At 38.4% G+C, this 16,349-nt stretch overlaps 1 long non-coding RNA gene across 12 annotated transcripts in view; it reads left to right on the plus strand.

Moving 5' to 3' along the window:
- LOC129638515 (uncharacterized) overlaps nt 1-16,349 on the plus strand; it is a 73,161-nt gene that overhangs the window by 9,833 nt on the left and 46,979 nt on the right. For 10 of the 12 annotated variants that reach the window (XR_008707873.1, XR_008707877.1, XR_008707867.1 and 7 more), the window contains exons 2-5: nt 1,369-1,508; nt 1,924-2,110; nt 2,534-2,653; nt 14,443-14,525. This is a non-coding gene — a long non-coding RNA (uncharacterized LOC129638515). Of the gene's footprint in view, nt 1-1,368; nt 1,516-1,923; nt 2,111-2,533; nt 2,654-14,442; nt 14,526-16,349 lie in introns of all 12 variants that reach the window. The other 2 variants (XR_008707875.1, XR_008707876.1) reach the window with 2 other exon arrangements.

The following is a 16,349-nucleotide window of genomic DNA, read 5'->3' on the forward strand; positions in this document are numbered from 1 at the left end:
TTCCTTTCCCACCCCTGCCCCTTTGGACTTAATAAGCTAAAAAATCGCTGATGGGAACAGCTGCTTATGGGTGTGCAGCAATGGCTGCTTTACTTTATCCAATAAAGAGAGGGCTCAAACCCATCAAAGCTGCCTCATCCTCACCCCCCAACGCTTACACTATCCAGTATGAATCTTCCTAACTTACGGTGGGAGAGCTTTCTCTTGGGCTTCATTATCACTAGTAAGTTATAGAACACTGTATTCTGTTTAACTGTAGGTGAAACAGTTAAAAATAAACCCTGAGAAACTGCTCCTTGGGTCTTCTGGGATTTGAAGGTTGCCTGCACTTCCCTGCAGTAAGAGGAAGTCTAGTTATAGTAGCTGGTGTTGCCAGCATCTAATGGTAATTAATATCCTGGGCTTTGGGTCATCACTGAATTGCTAGATTTCTGGGTTTGCTTTTCATGCAAAGCAGCTAGGGACTGGGAAACATAGAGGCAGTAGGCTGCTTCCTTAGAAAGAACCCTTTGGGGACTTTGGCTTATCCTGTGTGGGTCTCAGGTCTCAGAGCTACATTCCTCCTTGTGGTTGGGTCTTGGAGGTAGAGGACTAGCCATGGGCCTACCTAGCTCCTCGTGATCCTTTTGGTAATGCACACAGTTGATATGGGTAAGGTCAGTCCTGGTGGGAGTTGAGATTGTAAATGACAGGCCTTGGTCCAAAGCCCAGGGTTTTGTTAGCTTTCCTTATCAGTGTGAACCGAGTGCCATATGATGATTAGATGGAGGTTTAGTTCACTTTTAGTCAGGAATATGGAATAAAATGGCAACCCACTCCAGTGTTCTTGCCTGGAGAATCCCAGGGACAGAGGAGCCTGGTGGGCTGCTGTCTATGGGGTTGCACAGAGTCGAACACGACTGAAGCGACTTAGCAGCAGCAGCAGCATGGAATAAAAAGTCATAATTGCCATAAGGGCCCCTAAGATACCAAGTTTACCTCCTTTCAAAGATAGGATATTGATTGAGCTCTAAAGAGGGTAGGCAGCTAGGAGGATCAGCATTAGTTCAGATCTGACTTCTACTGCTTTGGTATATTTACTTGGTGCCTCTGTACCCAAGATGTCTCATTTAAAAAAAAAAAAAAAATATTTAACCCATAAAAAAAATAGAGGCAAGGATCCTTATTAAATGTGGGTGTTGTAAGAGTCTTTGCCAGATAAAGAAGATAATTGTGATGCTAATAATAGTGCTTGACAAGAGTGAATTCTGAGGTCCATGGTGTGGACCTAGATGACTTGTCTTAAGGTGGTAAAAGTAAAATTAAAGCTAGATGTCATACTTTGACTGTTCTTACCTTTGTTTCTTCTTCCTTCTCCCTATCCTACAGGTGACACCAAACTTGATCAGAAACCATGCCACAGGTGAAGAGGTATATTGAGCCCTGCCTGGCCAGTGAGGTTACTAGAGAATTGGAAGAGGCTCAAGTCAGCATCCTGCACATGGTTATCAAACCATTGTGAAGTCTTAGTAAGTGGTCAGTGGCTCTGGTGGGCTTGCCCAGTTAGTGGGAAGGGCCAGGAAAGGTAGTCTTACTAGGCCTAGGCAGTTACTTCATATCTTCCCATTATGACATGAAAAAAGGTCTTAAAATATTCAGACTATACTAGAGACTACTGAGCCTAACTCTCCTTCTCCCATTCTTGCATTTTTGTAGATGATCTCTTACAAGATCATAGCTAGTTGGTGTAGAAAATAGATTTGAATCCTAGCCCAGTACTGTGTCTTCCACCTAGTGCTTTCTCTAGATTCCATCTAAGTCCATGGAGGCCATGTGAGACAAACATTTTTATTCCACACTGAAAGGTTTTTTTAATAGCCTCTGAGATTGTGCTCCTCTAATAAAGGAAATGTCCATGATGTAATTTTTTTATTATTCATACAGTCACCTGGGATACTTGTTAAAAATGCAGATTCTTGGGCAGCTAGAAACCTTGTCACTGGTCAAGAGCAACAAGTAACAAGACCTACTTGTCACTTATCCTGAGGCATCGTGCCCAGTGGGTTTACCAGCAAACCAGAATGAAGCATCGTTGCCCTGGATGTCCTTGTGAGATGGTTGGGAAGTCTTGGTAAGTTGCTGGTGGTTTGGTGGGGTTCCCCAGTTGGTAGAAAAGAGATGGTTCTGATGTGGCACTTCCCCTCTTCCTTCAACATATATTTATTAGGTGCTCACTGAGTGCTGGAGACTGTTCTAGATATTAACAAAGTCCTGCCATCATGGGACTTTCATTCCTGTGAGAGTAGACAAAAGAATAAATAACCAATAAATAGTGTATCATAAATGTTAAATCAGAAGTTTTTCCATTTTGGTGTAAAAATGGCATTAAAAATTGTTGAGTTGGACCTAAAAATACTGTGCTTTTCTCCCCACTTCCCATTCTCCTGTTTAGTACCTTCCACCCTCTCTCAGTGCAATAGAGGCTGACCAAACTGAGTATAGGAGGGTCACAGATGATGAAAGCATCTTTTTCCTTTTTGTAACCCCTCACTAGGCTGAACTGTGGAGAATATCTTTGAAAAGTGTTTTAGAGAGTCTACCAGATTTTCCATGTGAGTGCCTGTGCAGCAGAAGAGTGGGTCTTCTCAGTGGTTAAGGTAACAAAGTGATTAAGGTAAGTGAAGGAGGAAAGACTGACATTGTCTTGACTCCTATTAGGGAGGCTTGTAGGAATGTCATTTCCAGGGGCCAGTAATTTTAAAGCCTGCAGTTTATTCTACAATATATCCTTCTCAAAACAGTTGGGGTAGGTTATATGCTTACCCAGTCTGAGATCACCCCTGCAGAGGATCAGAAGAATTGAAATGGTTCCTAAGTAAACTAGGTGGCATAAGCTGCATGCCATAAATAATGTCAGCATGCACTGATTACAGTCCCTTTGGTGAGAGTCTATTCTTTCAAACCAGACTTATTGAGTTTTTCTTTATCAGCCTATGGAGCTGCATACATCTTGTCAAAAGCCAGCTCATTAGCAGAAGCTTATTATTTAAGCAGCAGACAAGAATATAGCACTTTGGATTAGTAATTTCAGAGGTAGCAGCATCTTTTAGTATAATCCATTTAAACTGGACTAGCATTCATTTTTGGCTTCTCGGGGATTGACCCCCTAATAGGCTTCAAGGAGTACTGAAATGGTTCATAATTAAAAATGAGGCAGCATCTATAAAATGGCCATTCTTGGGAGATCTCTGCAGAAGCCACCCCTATCTTAAGCTCCTCTATCCAAAGTTAATACCCAAGGGTCAGATCATTTCTTGGTATCTGCCATTTTTCATGGAAGCAATAAAAGTCACCTTTTCTCATAGGGACGGTCTTGAGATGGTGCCTTCATAACATAATGTTCTTGGTTTTTCTCTGGTGTGTTTGGATAATTCTGTTGGCATAATTAGGTAGATTAGCCTGCACAGGTAACCTGAATGATAGAAAAGTGGTCTTTTCCCTACAGAAAAGTCGGAAATATTCATTGATACAAAGAGAGTCCCTGAGTTCTGTGTCATTTACCACAACGTATTTTGAAATGACATTGTTTACATATAAGGATATGAATGTTAGCATGCAATTTAAAAAGTCCTGTCACTTTCTCTATATGGGCCCAAATGCATTGTATAAATTTGGCTTTTCCTGTCTGAATGCCATTTCTTTTCCTAGTACTTCTCTAGCCATGTTATCCATCCTCTCTTGCTTTTGTGATAGCAGGTCTTGTTTTTTCTTTTTCTTTTCTCTTTAGGCTAGTCATCTAGCACCTACACACAGCTTTTGGAAATTTCTGAAATCATATAATATTAATAGTAGTGCTTATCAGTTATAGGCACCTTTTATGTTCTAGGCAAGTGCTTTACACATATTTGTTATCTAATTTTAAGTTAACTCTGGAAAGTAGGATTTTTTCCCCTACTTTATAGATAATGAAACTGAGGATTGGAGAGGTGTTGCCACCCCTGTAAAACAGACAGCCAGTGGTAGAGCTGGGTGTCACACTCTCTAGCATGAAAACAGTCATAGACAATATGGTAACAAGTGGGCAGGACTGTGCTCCAATATAACTTCATTAACAAAAACAGGGAGCAGCCCAGATTCAGCCCATGGACCATAGCATGCCATCCTTGCTCTACAATACATATACATAAAGTCTTTAAGACAGGAAGACTTGAAGTGATAAAGCAAACATTCAGGGTGATTTTTATTTAAAATACTTGTAATAACAGTAACACAGCTATACTTGAGTTAGCACTGGAAAGTGTCTCATGATCTGTGCATTATGTGCATGACTTAATAGTCATCTAGATATTGGCTTGAGTTCTTGGTAGAGTAATAGAATCTTCATGGACCATGTTGTTAATATTATCATCCCTTAAAGGATCCTTTTCCTTGCCACATGTCTTTCTTTGCATGACTTAGAAATGACTGTCTTTATGTTTGTTATTTCTTCTTCTTACATTATCATTTCCAGTGTTTGCCTTCTTCAGAATGTCTTCTACCCTACGTAGGCCCAAAAGTGAATCTGATTCACAGGTTACTTGATATAATCACTCTCCTAGCAGTCAGTGTAGGGGGCTATGGCTTTGGTAATTAGCTATATCAAACCCTAAATGGCTTTCAGGATTAGGAGGAATTAATCCTCCCATTGATGTCTCAAAATGTGATCTGGATGTAATAACAGGGATCTCAGTCAAATAAGCCTTAAACATGGAAGTAAATGTTTTTCTTTGCCCTTTTTGTTGTATTTGTTATATTTAATACCTTTCCTTGTAATGAAACTACCTTGTATTTCCAGAATAAAATTTCCTAGTTTTCAATAATATTGAATTAGGTTTGCTACCTTTGCTATTTTTAAATTTTACTTTCTATTTGATTTTTTACTACTTTGTTTCTATGTTCAAAGTGAGGTTTTGGTTGGAGTGACAGTCTTTGTCAGTTGTTGATGTTAGGGTTATTAATGAAACCTTGTTGCCTAAGCTTTTAAATTTAGCAGATCTCAAGCATGTCCCATGCCATCTTAAACATCTGTTTAATAAAAAAAAATTAATAATCAACTGAACTTCCCTGGTGACTCAGTAAAGAATCCACCTGCAATGTGGGAGACCTGGTTTGATCCCTGGGTTGGGAAGATCCTCTGGAGGAGGGCATGGCAATCCACTCCAGTACTCTTGCCTGGAGAACCCCCATGGACAGAGGAGCCTGGCGGGCTGCAGTCCAGGGGGGTGGCAAAGAGTCGGACACAACTGAGCGACCAAGCACAGCACAGCACAAACATATTTTAATTGGCATTATAATGTAAAAAAATAATTTGTATCTGGTATTTGGGTGTTTGTTCAATTGCTGCCTTTCTAAGTTTGTGTGAATAATGCTTAATGTGAACATCCTATAAATAAGTTTTTGCACATCTCCATGTTTGTTTCCTATGGCTGGATTAAAAGTTTAATTCCTCTAATGTATGCAAATACCTATTTTTTCCCACATCCTTACTAATATACTACATTATGGCTCTTAAAAATCTGCCAGTTGCAAAGTGAGACGTGGTCTCCCTTGATATTTTAATTTATTTGATTCCTAATGAGATGGAACAGTTAATACCTTTCTTGGGACTTATTTTTGAGTTTATTTTTTGCACTGATTTTTAATCTACCATATATGTCATGGATATATTTTCCTCGATTTGACATAGAAGTTGCTTATGTATCTCAAGTATCTTTTTTGTTTATGGTTTATTTTCCCCTTGCATTTCATAGTAAAGATAAATATAGTTTATCTTTGTAGTTTCATATAGTTCATGCTTTATTTACTTTTAAATACAAATCTTTTACCCCTGAGGATCTTCTCTTTGGTTTGTGTTATTTAGTTTGTCTAAATGTCCAGCAAATTCAGGGTTTGGGGGTAATAGTAAGAGTACTAGTGGGGATCTCAGCAGAAAAATTTTCAGAATCTTTAGTGTTCTGCTTTTTAACATGACAAATATTCTTTCTGCCCCTGTTTCTCTTTTGTGACTTCTCAGTTTTGCTACCACTGGCCTATTCTGTCCTCTGTGGCAGAAGTTGGCAAACTTTTTCTATAAAGGGCCTGATAGTAAATATTTTAGGCTTTGTAGACCATGTGGTTTTTGCCACTGTAGTGAAATCAGCCAGAAACAGTACATAAACGGACAAATGTGGCTGTGTTCCAGTAAAACCATATTTATATAAAAAAGAGGGATGGTGTTGGATTTGGCCTGTAGGCTGTTTGCCAGTATCAGCTCTGTGTTGTTCTGCTTTAATAACTTTTGCTCTCAAAGTTTCTGCTTAGTCATAGTGGATTTCCTCATGTTCATGACTCATCTCCCATCATAACCTCTTAAAGCAGTGTTTCACCTGTAGTCTCCACTACTGATCACCTGTTTCTGTCCATATTTCACAATTTTAAGTTTCTGAGCACACAGGTGATAGCGAAAGGATTTGCTTGGCTGTCTACATTGGTGGCTCAGTGGTAAAGAATCTGCCTGCCCATGAAGGAGACATGGTTCAATCCCTGGTCCAGGAAGATCCCCTGAAGAAGGAAATGGCAACCTGCTCCAGTATTCTTGCCTGGAGAACCCCATGGACAGAGGAGCCTGTCGGGCTACAGTCCATGGAGTTGCAAAGAGTCTACATGACTTAGCTACTGAACAGCAACAACCACAAACAACTACCTTATTGCTTCAAAATAACCAACTCCACATTATATTCCTTTTCAGGGTTTATTCTTTGCAATCCAAAATTTTTTGTAAGAAATGGGCTCATTTGGATCAGTTTAAGAAGTTTACAGAACTCGACTCCATTGTGGTATTATTAATGTGATTCAGTTTATTTCTCTTATTTTCTGCATGTCATCTTATTTCTACTTCCATCTGATTTCCTCAATACTCTGTACTCGGTCTTCCTCTGCCTCCTAGCTACTGAATCAGTTCAGTTCAGTTGCTCAGTCATGTCCAGCTCTTTGCAACCCCATGGACTGCAGCATGCCAGTCTTACCTGTCTATCACCAACTCCCAGAGCTTGCTTAAACTCATGCCCATCGAGTCAGTGATGCCATCCGACCATCTCATCCTCTCTCGTCCCCTTCTCCTCCTGCCTTCAATCTTTCCCGCCTCAGGGTCTTTTCCAATGAGTCAGCTCTTCACATCAGGTGGCCAAAGTATTGGAGTTTCAGCTTCAACATAGGTCCTTCCAATGAATATTCAGGACTGATTTCCTTTAGGATGGACTTGTTGGATCTCTTTGCAGTCCAAGGGACTCTCAAGAGTCTTCTCTAACACCATAGTTCAAAAGTATCAATTCTTCAGCACTCAGCTTTCTTTCTAGACCAACTCTCACATTCATAAATGACTACTGGAAAAATCATAGTTTTGACTAGATGGACCTTTGTTGGCAAAGTGATGTCTCTGCTTACTAAGCTACTGAATACTTAGGTTTTTTTTTTTCTTTTTCTCATTCATAACTTGAGCTTGTGCAGTCTCTGTAGATGTGGCCTCCATTCTATATCATCTTTCTCTCTGCAAACTATCTGTCCGTGTCTTGTTCTCTGTGCTGCCCAGTTGTCATTAAATTGTGAATCTGTCTGTGGGTTAAGTTTCCTGAGACTGTAGAGGCAGTTGTTATTTGGCAGGTCTAGGACATTCCCCCTATTGATTTCTATGTGGAAATGCCGTGCCTATCGACATGCCAGTTCACTTTGTTTTACTTTTTTCTCTACCTCATATTTTTAGCTTATTCATAGATTCTGCTTACTTAGAGCTTCATCTCCCCGCCCCCCTCACCCCCACAAAGAATTGTATACTGTATTTATTTTTGTTAGCTTATAGTTGATTTCTAAAGTTGTGAGGGCTTTACCTTGCCATAAGTTTTGCTTGCTTTTGGCCCTTGCAGCCTCACCTGTCTTCATTGTGTTGGCTTGCTATCTATCCTTTCAGCTTCAGTTCACATAGCTAATACTTTTGATAGCCCAGTTCTAATTCCTAAGAATACAAATGTATTCCTAAGAATAGTGTGTGTTAACTCACTTAGCCATGTCCAACTCTTTGCCACCCCATGGACTGTAGCCCACCAAGCTCCTCTGTCCATGGGATTCTCTAGGCAAGAATACTGGAGTGGGTTGCCATCTCCTTCTCCAGGGGGTCTTTCCGACACAGGGATGGAACCCAGGTCTCCCATATTGCAGGCGGATTCTTTACCAGCTGAGCTACAATGGAAGCCCTCATAAGTGTACCAGGCCTGACTTATCCCATTTTAGTTAGATACTTATGTACCAGCAGCAGGAGTTTTTGGGTCTTTACTTTTGTGTTCTGCAGTTGCCATTAGTATAATTAATGCACTTAGTCTCTGTTTCTTTTACTTTGCTTCATTTCTTCTAGTTTCCATCCTTTGTTTCAGGGGTTGCAATTGCAAATGCATGCAAGGTCACCTGGGACATTTATTCCACCTGGGAATAAATGTATAAGATGGTTTTGATATTTAATTTCTTGAAACTTTGCTTTTTGTTTTGTTTTGGTTTTTGTTCTGTTGATCTGCTTTTGATAGACAATGGAACAGAGAATTCTCTTAAAAGAAGAAAAGAGTTCAAATTCAATGGTAAAGAGCATTTGATGCTTCTAAGGGGGAATGTTTGGGTTTATGGTCCACTGGAACATGAACCTTTCATGCCAAAGGATAAAAGTCATTTAATTGCTCTAAAATTAGAAGGCAACCCAGTCATGGGTTGGCTCCTTGGCTCCTGTTGATTTTTGTCCAGTAAAAATGCAGCCCAATATTGACATAATTTCCACAAGGAGCCTGAGTTTGAGCCATTAGTTTAAATTTGTTTAAATGCTGCAGGCCAACCCAGTGTGTTTATAAATAAATGTTTTTATAACCCCACAGCTTCTGCTTCTTTATAATTTTGATTTGTTTGTAGTGTTACCTTTTTCCCATATGGTGTAAAACATGAGTGTGTTAGTTTGGCTTGTGGTTAACAGTTTTCCTTGGGTACTAGTAAAACTAGGCCATAGTTTTAAACGGAATTGTATAGATTAGAATAGATTAGGAAAGAATAGATGAAGATAGAATTTAAAAATGAAAAAAATATTATCCTCCATCTGGCAAACGGTAAGTATTTTGTGAAATTTTTGTTCCAGCTATATGTTTATATGTATGTGTATCTTTGATCCAATGTAATTGTGTTTCTTAGTGTAGATTAGACAACTTTATAAGGCACTGCGTGGAATAGTGTGAGCAAGCTGGCATCCTCTGAGCTAAATCCCTTCTATAGGCAGATCTCTTTTGGCACAGTGTTTCTTAAATATCTGGTGGTTGCCAGGAGCTGAGGGGAGGGGGGAAATGAGGAGTTGTTTCACAGGTATAGAGTTTGAATTTTGCAAGATGAAAAAGATACAGAGATTTGTTGCTCAACAGTATGAATATACTTAATGCTATTGAACTATACACTTAAAAATGGTTAAGATAGTTTAAAAAAAGAACAGGAGTAGTCCATTAAACAGAAAGTTTGCTGTCATTAGAGTATCCTTGAGTATGTTAAATATAATCTTTCAGGTTAAAAAATACCTGCATGACCATCTTTGTTACAACCTTCCATTTCTATATACCAAGAGTCAGCAAAACTATGGCCTATGGGCCCACCACTTGTTTTGTTTTTGTTTTTTCTTTTACAGCCTATGAGTGACAAATGGTGTTTACATTTTTTAACAGTTGAAAAAATTCAAAAGGAGAATAACACGTTATAATGTATGAAAATTGTACATAATTCAGATTTTAGTTTTATTGGAAAATGGCCGCATATTCATTTATGTATTGTCTCTGGCTGCTTTTATGCTACAGTGGCAAAGTAGTTGTGACATAGACCATACGGCTTGCAAAACCTAAAATATTTACCACCTGGCCATTAAAGAGAAACTTGGAAGTTACTCTGTTGCAACAGTTAGCAGTTCCCAGATCCCTCACAGCCTCATCTTGGATGGTTTTAAATGCCTAATTAGCAGCTTTATCATGTAGAGTTTCCACTCATAGAGTTCTGGAGATGAACTCCAGAGTGGCTATTATCATTCTATTCTAATATATGGGGTGGGGGGTGGGGGCGCGGAATTCTCACTTCCTTATCTCCTACTGTGACACTAACCAGTTCCAGCAGACTCACATTTTTGGGGAGCTTCAGTTATGGCTGGAATCCTGTTAGCAATCTCTGGTATTGTAGCCTCTTTCATTTTCAAGAAACAGACCTCTCTTGGGTCAGTGAGGCAATTTGGACCACCCACGACTATGCGTGGCCAAGTTCTAAGGTAGACAAAAGTTTCATAGGAGTCCAAATAAAGAAAATCCTGTATTTGAATAAGACAATTAAAAACTAAAGAAAATGAAATAATTCCTCCTTTTCTCTGCTTTTTTGCCTTCTTCATTATCACTTGAGCTTTAGTTTACTTCCTAGATTTATTTATATTCTGCTTCCTCATAAATTTTCAGTTATTCACTACTAAACTTTGCTTATTGCACCAGTATCCTTGGCTGTACCTCATGTTTCCTAGCACTGTCATTTAATGTTCAGCTCCTTCTGCTTCACTCTTTTTGCATTTCACAAAGTTGATTCCTCAATGCAAGGATTTAAGTGACTTAACTCACCCCTGCTTAGGTAGTCAGTTTTTGAGTCATGTAATGACACAGCACTTGGGTAGTGTGTCTCACACCTGGTACATTCTGCTCTGGATGACAGGATAGGTCATACACTAAAATTCATTGCTCTCTGAGACTGCCTCATCTCCAGAGCTCTATAAGTGGAGCAGGTTGCCTTGGATGAGACTGAGTGTAGCCACCACTTGATTCAGGTGTGTTGCATTTCTATATCTTGGACCACTAAGCCCATGTGACCCTCATCTCATTTTCTCATTTCTAAAGATACTTCTGTTTATACTTTTCCAGCTCTTACTTAAGCAGAAATGTTGGAGAGTAAGTCTAGCCAAATGCTACAGTCTGAAGTGATATCATGAGGCCACTTTAGAAATTTCCCTGCCAATTTTAGAAGTATCCACCTATCTGTGATCTTTTTGACCTCTTTAGTTTCTCTGTTATGATTGTACCAAAACCTAACTTCATTGGATGTGTGGTCCTGTGACAATAACTTTGTCACAGTTCCTGTAGGCCCTTAACATTCTAGCCTGAGTTGTAGTGGGTCTGTCTATTCTCTGCCCCACCACCAAGTAATAACCAGGTCTAAATATTTTACTTCCTGCCAAAGTTCTGGTTATGTATCCCAACTCTACGTTATTTTCTAAATTACATAGGATTTCTGGTTTCACGAAAGAAGACCTAGCACCTACACGAGTGCCACCTCCCCTTTATTCATAAACACATACACTGACAGATTTCCAGTGCCCCAAAAGCTTTCTTTTAATCATATACTCATATGATATACTATTTTATGTATTTCAAGCAATTGTATTTTAGGTGAGTGTGTATTACAGGGTGCAGAAGGTGGTCAATTTTTCAATTATTTAACTCTGTGGACTTTTGACTATCTAGTTTTCACACTGATAAAGGTAACAACTAACAGAGTTCTTACCAAGTTCTAGGTACCATTCTAAATTGTACATAAACATGGCAGACACATTATACTGTGGGAAGAAAAATGTTTGCATACATGAAGAAGATAGATTAAAGAATATGTAGTCGTTTGCAAAAATAAGAACTTAAATGCATTTTTCATTTTATAACATCATTAAAAACTTCACATTGAAAATAGTTTTTAAGAAAGACACAGGATTAGCTCAAGATATAGACATTTAACATATAGATACACAGTAAGATATCCACAGTAAGGAAGATAGAGATTTCATAGGAATCTTACAATAATGTGGCATCAAATTATATCTGTGGTGGCTCTAGGCACTTAAGCACATTGAGTTTGTAGACCTTTTCCATTGTGCTGTTGACTTGAATTAGCTATTTGATCTGCTATTCTACATTCTATTCTCCTCTCTACTCTTTTTTTTCTTCCTCCTGAATGACTTTGCCACTACCCTACTTTGATGAGGCTTTCAGCTTCAGCTTTCACTGGTAATGACCTAGTTTTCATTGTTTCTACTTAAATTCCAAAGAGTGAGAATGTAATTGGCCTCGTTTGTTTTTATTTGTGCAGTGCCTTTTCATGTTTAGGCATGTCATAAGCTGCTGGCAATGTATGGATCGGTCCCATCAACTGTGCTCAGTGGAGAGGACGTAACACTAGATAATGTGAAACAACAGCTGGTCATTAGGGCTATGCTACAGCTGTGACCATAGATAGGGTGGTGGTGTTGAGAAGGATGTGAGAGTATATTTGTAAGAGCCTGAACACTGGACACATTTAGTCCAATGGTTCTCAAACTTAGTAAACTATGATCTAATCCATGTTATTCTATGCCTATTAGAATGGTAACTGAGCACCATGTCTAGCTACGACAGAGATACAGTCATGCTTTCCAGGGTCAGCACCTCATGGTTATTTCGGAATTTGCACATCATTGTCAGAAGAGAAATAACTGTCAAACCCTAGTTTCCTTATTTTTTGTAGTTGCTATAATACAGCCACTACCAATTGCCTCAGTGCTTCACCCTAAGTGGGTATATGTATGAGTCACAAAGGCAATTATCTAATTAGAGGCTTTGGTACAACATAACCTGGACTTCTAAAAGACATTGAATCCTGGTGTCTGGAGGAAATTGTGTATGATTTTTCACCTTACTGTCATATTCTAACAATTTCAAATGTTTTATATTTCTGCTGGGGGTCTGTTTCATGCGACTATATTTCTGATACAAATTTCTGAACTATATTGGCTCTTTTTGTCTCAAGAAATGAAAAATCACTTAGCCTATCTCATTAACAGGGGTTTATTGTATATAAATATGTTGAACAATGTGGAATATGGGGCTTTAATGGAAATTTAAATATAGGAACAACATTGATTATGGGAACTGGATTCAAACATCTCTGGATTTGAACCTTAACAGCAGGTTAAAGTTCATTCATTAAGGTTTGGTTCATTACTCTTATGCTACATCATTGATATCACTCAGCTACTCTGCATTTGCTATTCCTCCTAGGTCAGTGCTTCTCTATCAGAGCTGTACATTAGAATCAACTGAGGAACTTTAAAAATAAACCAGGGTAGAATACTGTGATTTAGTTGCCTTGGGCATCAGTATTTTTAAAGTCCCTTATTATTGTTCATACTTCTTTTGCTATTCACTGACTTCTCAATCTTTATTTTGCTACCTTCCAGCTTCTGTACTTGTGGGTATTCGTGCATTGCATTTACCTTGTAAATTAGCCTTCTCTTGGCCTTCATGCACTCCCTTAGAAGCTCTTAGAGAAGAGTCTATGGACATGACAGAAAAGTTAAAGTACCTATTGCAAGAGTAAAATTTTCTGTAAAATTCCAAATAGCAAATATATGAGGCTTGTGGGCCACACAGTCTGTTGTAGCTATTCACTCAGGGAATCAACCAGAGACAGCAAATGCAAAATTTGTCTGCAGCCAGGTTTGACCCATTGGCTATAGTTTGCTGACCCCTGTTCTGTTCCTTCCTTGTTCATAGCAAATCTTGTTTTATTCTTTCGCAGTTTGATTGATTCTACTTAGCTGCTGATCTCCAATTCATCATTAACTTGAATTTAAGAATTTCTTTGTAAAATTCTGCTTCATTTAAAAAAAAATAAACTCACTTAAGAATAGTTATTGTGAATAGCATCTGATTTATAAATTCATTTGGAAAGAATTAATATGCTTGTAACAGTTCTTCTAGAGACATCTAGTCAAGTTTTTTTTAATGTCCTAATAATCATAATTTTCATCACATAGATTCCCCCCAATATTTGTTATGTTATTCCTTAGGAATTTTATGCCATATGTAGCCAAAATTTTTTATTAATTTTAATAGCTGGTTATTTTTCCTAGCTTATTTAAAAATGGAAGTACTTTTTTTTCCTGGTTATAAAATAGAGGTACTATTATTTTATAACCAATTCAGATAATACAAGGATATAAAGAATGCAGTTAAGCTGTAATCCCATCATTCAACTAAAATCACTGTTAAATTTTTGGAGTATAGACATGAATGTCTTTGATGTTATTGAGCACATATTTTCTCTAATTATGCCTCCTGTTCAGATTCTGTCCTGATTAAACAATTTCATGATTGTAATTTGGCTACAAACAAAGAATATGCTCCTTGTGTGGAAATAAATATTCTGGTTAGATAGATGGGTATGTTTCTTGTAGTAACTTAAATTGGCATGTTGAAGATTATTTACCTCTCATTATATGTTAGCTATGATGATTATCCTTGTAATTTATCTTTGTACAGTTGACTCATTGTTTCCTTAACAAGCATAATTTTTAGTCACAGAAGTTGCAATGGATTCTTTCAGGGCCCTTAAGCCTGGTTTGTTTCCATGGAAAAGAGCATGACAAAAGACTGAGTGTCGACATGTCCCTGGCAGCAGGCTTGAACGTAAGTATGCATTTGGAGAAGTATTGGAGAATATGGTAAAAATCAGTGGTTATAGCTTGTTAGGAGAAACTCCCTCATTTTCTAATTGTACCTAGAGAATTACTTTAGTCAATTCAGATACAGCAGCATGTATATGGTTTGTCTTGTTCCTGAGGCACAATTGCTGGAGGTTGGCTACAGTGGGCCACCAAAGGATTTTTACCCTTGTTGAAGTCATTCAGCTGATAGCTTACAGTGAACAGTGCTGAAGTTCGTGGTCTCCAAAGGAGAGGAATTCACTCTGGGACCAAAGATGGGGGTCTCAGTCACTCAGAGCTTGGTGCAACAGTTTTATTAAAGTAACAGTGATAGAGAAAGCCTCCAGCGAAAGGCACCAGAAGGGGGTAGGAGAGTACCCACCCTCACTAGTTTAAGCAAGGCATTATATACTTCTCAACTAGCTGCTGAGAATATATAAAAGGAATACCTCAAGGTTGTAAGAGTTCCACCACACCCTTTCCCAAGGCATACATCCTGAGATAACTTCCATACAAGATTAGCCAGGGCACAAGATTAGCCAGGTACTATGGTTCCAGGAAAGATACACTGTTGATGTGTAATCAGGGGTACAAGTCTTAAGAAACAGGTTCCCAGGCAAGATTTTTTACAATTACAATCACTAACATAGAGTCTAAGAAAGGCATAGCCATGAGTAAGCTGTATTATTGTGCTGTGTAATCATTAGTTCCAGACCTAAAGAAAGACCAGGTCTCAAGCGAGATATATTGTTGCAATACCTGTTCAGAGGCTTAAAAGAAGCATCTCCTACATGACTAAGGAAAAAGATTGTGAAAAAGAATGTTCACCTCCTTAAAGGGGCCTTGACTCCGTATCAACCAGTCTCAGTTAACTCTCTTACAACTAGAGAGGATTACATGAAATATTTGTAATTGAAAGGTATGCATACCTGCTTTTAGTAGCCTGGAACTTGATAGTAAAGTCATTAACTGAAAGTGGGATATAAGATATTTTAACTGCAAATAACAATTTAATATCTAAAAAGAACTATCAGTAAGAAGAAGAGTGTCTCACTGGGAACAAGTTTAGGAAACAAATATACTTTTTTTTTTTTTTCTTTTAGGGTAGAAACGAGCCCTCTCAAAAACAAAGCAAGACAAACCTGCCTAGCTGGGAAAGTGCATTATTTTGCTTAAACACCAGCTTGACATTTTGTTCTAAGTCAGAAATAGTTACTAAGTTGTAAGTTATATGATAGATGTAGCCTCATTTATTGATAGTTCTAATCCAGTGATTTAATTATAACCAAAAAATCTACTTGTTAAAATGTAAATATATTTAATTCTTGGTTGTAAAATGCATTTTGAAACATCAAGGAAACCACAGGTGGCCCGTATGATTTGGCTACTTAATATCAAAAAATGGATGATGTGTTGGGAGTCACTAGATCACAGGATTCAGCATAAGGTTATGGCTAAGATAGTAAGGATATGTAGCCTTTCTAAAATTAGCATAAGGAATTTTATGGAGAAGTCCTATGCAGGCTTCCTTCTGCTTCCTCCCTCCCCTGAGCAGTCACACAGAGCATCCCCAGCAATAGAAGCACAGTAACATGTGTGCAGTGTTTCTGCCAGGGAAGCCTGTTATGCAACTCAGCAACCAAGGCTTTTATTGTGTGCTGGTCATGTAGGCCCTTTCTGATTAGCATGTACCAAAATTCCAGACTTCCAGAAGGAAAGTAGATATTCACTGTGATCCACATTATTTTTATAAGCAATTTAGGCATAGTGAGCCACCCTTATCAGTTAGGGAAAGTTTGCTATCAGT

The sequence above is a fragment of the Bubalus kerabau genome, chromosome X (genome assembly GCF_029407905.1).
Source record: "Bubalus kerabau isolate K-KA32 ecotype Philippines breed swamp buffalo chromosome X, PCC_UOA_SB_1v2, whole genome shotgun sequence".
In the NCBI taxonomy this organism is placed as follows: domain Eukaryota; kingdom Metazoa; phylum Chordata; class Mammalia; order Artiodactyla; family Bovidae; genus Bubalus; species Bubalus kerabau.